This window comes from Littorina saxatilis, linkage group LG8, assembly GCF_037325665.1.
Source record: "Littorina saxatilis isolate snail1 linkage group LG8, US_GU_Lsax_2.0, whole genome shotgun sequence".
Classification (NCBI taxonomy): Eukaryota; Metazoa; Mollusca; class Gastropoda; order Littorinimorpha; family Littorinidae; genus Littorina; species Littorina saxatilis.
This window is the reverse complement of record NC_090252.1, coordinates 60,809,603-60,814,602: the sequence shown is the minus strand read 5'-3', so window position 1 is coordinate 60,814,602 and position 5,000 is coordinate 60,809,603. Positions and strand designations below refer to the sequence as shown.

The following is a 5,000-nucleotide window of genomic DNA, read 5'->3' as shown; positions in this document are numbered from 1 at the left end:
TCTCTCTCTCTCTCTCTCTCTCTCTCTCTCTCTCTCTCTCTCTCCCTCAGTCAGTCTTCCGCTCTCTCTGTCTTTTTTGTAGGCATCTTTTTATCTGCAGTCTAGGATAAACAAACAGTGACAACTAAAACATCATTCCAAGGATAAAATAGCAAGAAATATATGTATCTTTTATTTTCAGTTTCAGTGTGTTCAGGTTATACCAATTGGCGATTTCAAACACAACAATATTACTAGCTTGCATGCAATAAGCCAAGCCAAACACCATGCAGACAATACTACTGGGATAGTGGGTCTATGTTGCAGTTTAAATGGTCAATTATTTAGATTACAAAAAAAACAGCGATCAACTACAAGATCACACACAATTATCAGGTCTTTTAAACAAGACTGAACCCATGTGTGTACTCTTGTTTTGTTTAAGATACACCGTTTGCGGAACCAGCGCACGTTGTATGAACACATACAGACATACATCGACCTAAGAGGGAAGTATCAAGAAATCCCTGATCAATACATTTCAAACACTATGTTTTCAGGACATTCACCATGTGCTCGCTTAAGAAATTGATTGAGGTACAGGTTTTGTTTCTTGCAGAACTCTCTGTCAATATTACTCACAACGCGTATTACTTAACAACACATTTGTCAGGCCAAAGATTATGAACAAAAATGTTGCTGTTCGTGCGTATGCACCTGTGTAGGACGGCTTTTGTTTTACTGTCTACATGAATGTAGATGTCTTTGTAAAACATTATGCAATACAAATGAGAAGAACAATTTGTTGAGGTTCTGGGAGTAAGCTACAACTCCATTCATTTAGCTATTCATCCTGAGCAAAAGCGTGTGATATTTGCTTTCTAACTCTCAGGTTTTTGTAGTTGTGTTACTTTGTACACGGACCATATTACAAAGAAGAGCACATTATGTAGAGGTTACACGCCGAGTCTCAGTGATTAATAAAAATAATGGTCGAAGTTTGCGGATCATGAAAAATGCGAGCTTTCCTCTTTATTCCTCCTTTCTTCAGTTATTCAAAGAAAAGAAGAGGTTTTTTGTGAAAGTTTGATCGAATCCTATTCACTCAACCAGTCAACCTGCGCAGGCGATCGATTAATGCGCGGTTGTATAGTTCCGTGCAAATCATTCCATTCTGTTAACACTTCTTGTCAGTTTTCCTATTTTGGACTAAAATCAAGTACACAGATATGCTGTTATTCTGCTGTGGCGGCAAAGGCAGATATTGTGTGTTCTGTATATGTTTTGATATCGCTTAGGATAATGTTCTTTTGTTAAATGGGACTAGCAGACGAACTTTTGCACCCGGTGTTCCAACGTTAAAAACTGTATGAAGTTCAGGTTTCTGGGGAATATAGTGTATGAAACCGCTTTATGTTGTTTAAATTGATGAGATGTGTGCATTTGGTTGCGTGTGATCTGTTTATTAAATGAAATATTGTTGAAAACTGACCGTCGGATTGCAGTCTGTTGTCGAAGAAACTGAGTGAAAAGAAGGGGAACTACTCTTGTCGCTAGACAAAGTATGAGTTACTCGCCTTGCGGGAAGTTGCTTGTGATGAACGTTTGAGCACGGCAAATCTAGATTCAGAAAACAACCGAACTCATGGATTTTATATGAAGATTCATGTGTCCAGGCCTGTAGTTGTTAATTTAAATGCGGTATGTGTGTATTGTTTGCTCCAGAGATGTATACTTCGTACGTTAGAGCGTTCGGAACTTTTCAGTCGCAAAAAGTAGTACCGAAAGAACTTCTCAACCCATTGCACTATCGAGGATTCAGGCTGTTGCTGGGTCGTTATTTGTTTGGTTGCTGGGTCATTATCGAAAAATAACTACCCCCACAAGTTTACAGAGGTAAAGAAGCAGAGGGGGAAATAAACCTTGTTTTCACAAACGCAGCACCATACTGTGCTAATGGGTGAACTAGGTAAATCACATTACTACAAATCTGTACACTCTTGTTATTCAACATGAATAAGCGTTATACAAAAGACAAAGTATGTGTTGCCTGATTTAAGAGATGGCAACAAGCAGCAGTAAAGCTTACTGTCATAGCCGTAAACACGACCAACTATGTATACACGTTTACAACAGGTATAAAACACCCCCCCTCGTTTGTCCATATGTACACAGTACAGTATCATACATTTCAAAACACAACAATACTACCTTTACTTTTGTTTGTTTTGCTTGTAGAGAAGAAAATATGCTTCAAATTGTTTAAACAGAGAGAGAGAGAGAGAGAGAGAGAGAGAGAGAGGGAGAGAGAGAGAAAGGGGGAGAGAGAGCGAGACAGAGAGACAGAGAGAGAGAAAGAGAGGGAGATAGAGAGAGAGGGAGAGAAAGAGAGAGAGAGAGAGAGAGAGAGAGAGAGAGAGAGAGAGAGAGAGAGAGAGAGAGAGAGAGAGAGAGAGAGAGAGAGAGAGAGAGAGAGAGAGAGAGAGAGAGAGATTATGCAGGCGTACGTTATTGTCCCTTTTCACCGGGTAGACTCTTTATATTCCTAATCTGAAACACAATTATACAGAGCTTATTGGCAAAAAATAATGAGCAATGCAAGTGTAATTACATTGAACTAATTAAAATGTACAAGTGGAGCGTAATTCAAAGAGACAGGAACACATGTCTATCTATCGTTGTCATTAAACATACGAACACCGAACCAGACTAAAACAAGTCTCGTAAGGCGAAAATATAACATTTCGTCAAGCTGTCGTACTCACAGAATGAAACTGAACGCACTGCATTTTTTTTTCCACCAAGACCGTATACTCCACCGCTCGTGGCAAAGGCAGTGAAATTGACTAGCCAGAATAGCGCGGTAATGGTTGCGCCGAGCAGGATAGCACGCTTTTCTGTATCTCTGTTCTTTTTAACTTTCTGAGCTTGTTTTAATTCAAATATATCAGATCATTATGTTTGTGGAATCTGGAACCGTCATAGAATTAGATAAAATTGATTTTAAATCGATTCCGGAAATTTCATTGTAATTATATTTTTCATATTTTTAATTTTCAGAGCTGGTTTTCACTCCAAATATGACATTTTTATATGGGTTTTGAATCAGACAATGATGAGGAATAAGACGAAATTGATGTTGAATCGTTTTATGTAAACAAAATTTAATTACAATTTTCAGATTTTTAATGACCAAACTCATTAATTAATTTTTAAGCTTCCAAGCTGAAATGCTATACCAAAGTCTGGCCTTCGTCGAAGTTTGCTTGACCAATATTTCAATCCATTTGATTGACAAATGAGGGGGTGACAGTGCAGCCTCAACTTTTACAAAAAGCTGGAAATGACGTCATCAAAGACATTTATCGAAACAATGATATCTTGACTAAATGTAAAATACTAAAATCACTCAGATCACAAATATGTTGAGAGTAAATATTTCAGGTAAAACCAAACCCTAAAAGCCCACTATCTACAAAAATGGAGCTCTCTCTCTCTCTCTCTCTCTCTCTCTCTCTCTCTCTCTCTCTCTCTATATCTTTCTTTCTCTCTCTGTCTCTGTCTCTCTCTGTCTCTCTCTCTATCTATCTATCTCTCTATATCTTTCTTTCTCTCTCTGTCTCTGTCTCTCTCTCTCTCTCTCTCTCTCTCTCTCTCTCTCTCTCTCTTATTCCTAGCTTCACATAATTATGTTGAACAAGCTTATAGCAATCAGTCTAGCGTAGGCGAAAACTGAACGTTGAAAACTAAATACCTACCTGTATGCACGGGTTTCAGATGTTCTGACCAAGCTGAGAGTACTCAGAACGCTGACCGACCTCTGACATGTCCAAACCGTGGTAGAGATCTATGTAGTCTTTAGACCAGACATAAAACAAACTTAAGTGAGCACAGTAACATGAACCTAACCCTACATAATACTAATAATTCTCTTTATTTATATAGCGCCTTATCCGAAGTTCAAAGCGCTTTTATGATTAATTCACTTATTATTTCATGAATTGGTTTGGTGTTTGTGATAATGGTTGTACGTTTCATTGTCCGAGCGTGCGTGCTTGCAATGTGTGTGTGTGTGTGTGTGTGATTGTGTGTGTGTGTGTGTGTGTGTGTGTGTGTGTGTGTTTGTGTGTGTGTGTTTGTGTTTGTGTGTGTTTATGTGAGAGTGTGTGTTTGTGAGATTAAGGAAGTCACCACTCGAGATGGTATGTGTCCTCGTTCTTTGTTTCAGGGCATACTATTTTGACCGTTCTGTCACTGTGTTCACAAAAACCGTAATTTTCGATTGTCGAAGTACTCCAAGGGAGGCAAGATAACTGCTAATGAATTAATCAAGTCGTTTCGTTTATTTATTTATGTTATTTTATTTATCAAGGAAAAACAAATATGCAAGTCTAAACCTCAAAGAAAGTTGCAGCACAACACAAGAAAACGTATGTGAATTTCATTCATTAATTCCTTATAAGCCATTGTCAGATAATTTATTAAAATGCACAGAATAATCATAACGTCAACATAAATCTAAGCTTATCAAAACGGTACGCACATGCAGAAAATAAGCCAGAACAACGACGTGTTTGCAGCTTATCCCAAAGTAAAGACAACATTGTGTTCGACACACTTACCAGAACCTGCAGAGGAGCTAGTTGGACGCGGCCCAATCTCGGAGTAGACGGATCGTTGACCAACATCTGGCATGTGTAGACCGTCATAATTATCTGCGGCACCTGTTTATAATTGAATCTGTTGGAGACTCAGTGTGTCTTTGTTAAGTCCGCAAATTGATAATATCACAAGTAGATTAGTACATGGATACATACATACACACATAAGTAATTCCACAAATACATCAAAGCAACAAATAACACAGCAGAAACCAATGTTGGTATATTTTTCATCAATGTTGCGTCAGTCTGTCGCTGACTTCTTCAGGATAGTATGGACAACTAAGGCATGGCGGTACGTGATGCATACACACAGCAACAGCAAAATGAGGGTGTGGAAATGCCGCCTCAACTTTTACA

At 38.4% G+C, this 5,000-nt stretch overlaps 1 protein-coding gene and 1 long non-coding RNA gene across 3 annotated transcripts in view; both read right to left on the bottom strand.

The window, feature by feature from the left end:
- Positions 1–5,000, bottom strand: part of LOC138974012 (uncharacterized) — a 502,416-nt gene that overhangs the window by 402,652 nt on the left and 94,764 nt on the right. The gene's annotated exons all lie outside the window — the stretch shown is intronic.
- LOC138972428 (uncharacterized) lies at positions 2,365–4,916 on the bottom strand. Its single transcript, XR_011457606.1, has 3 exons — positions 4,602–4,916; positions 3,738–3,835; positions 2,365–2,529 (listed from the first exon to the last, which is right to left on the bottom strand). It is a non-coding gene; the product is annotated as an uncharacterized lncRNA (long non-coding RNA).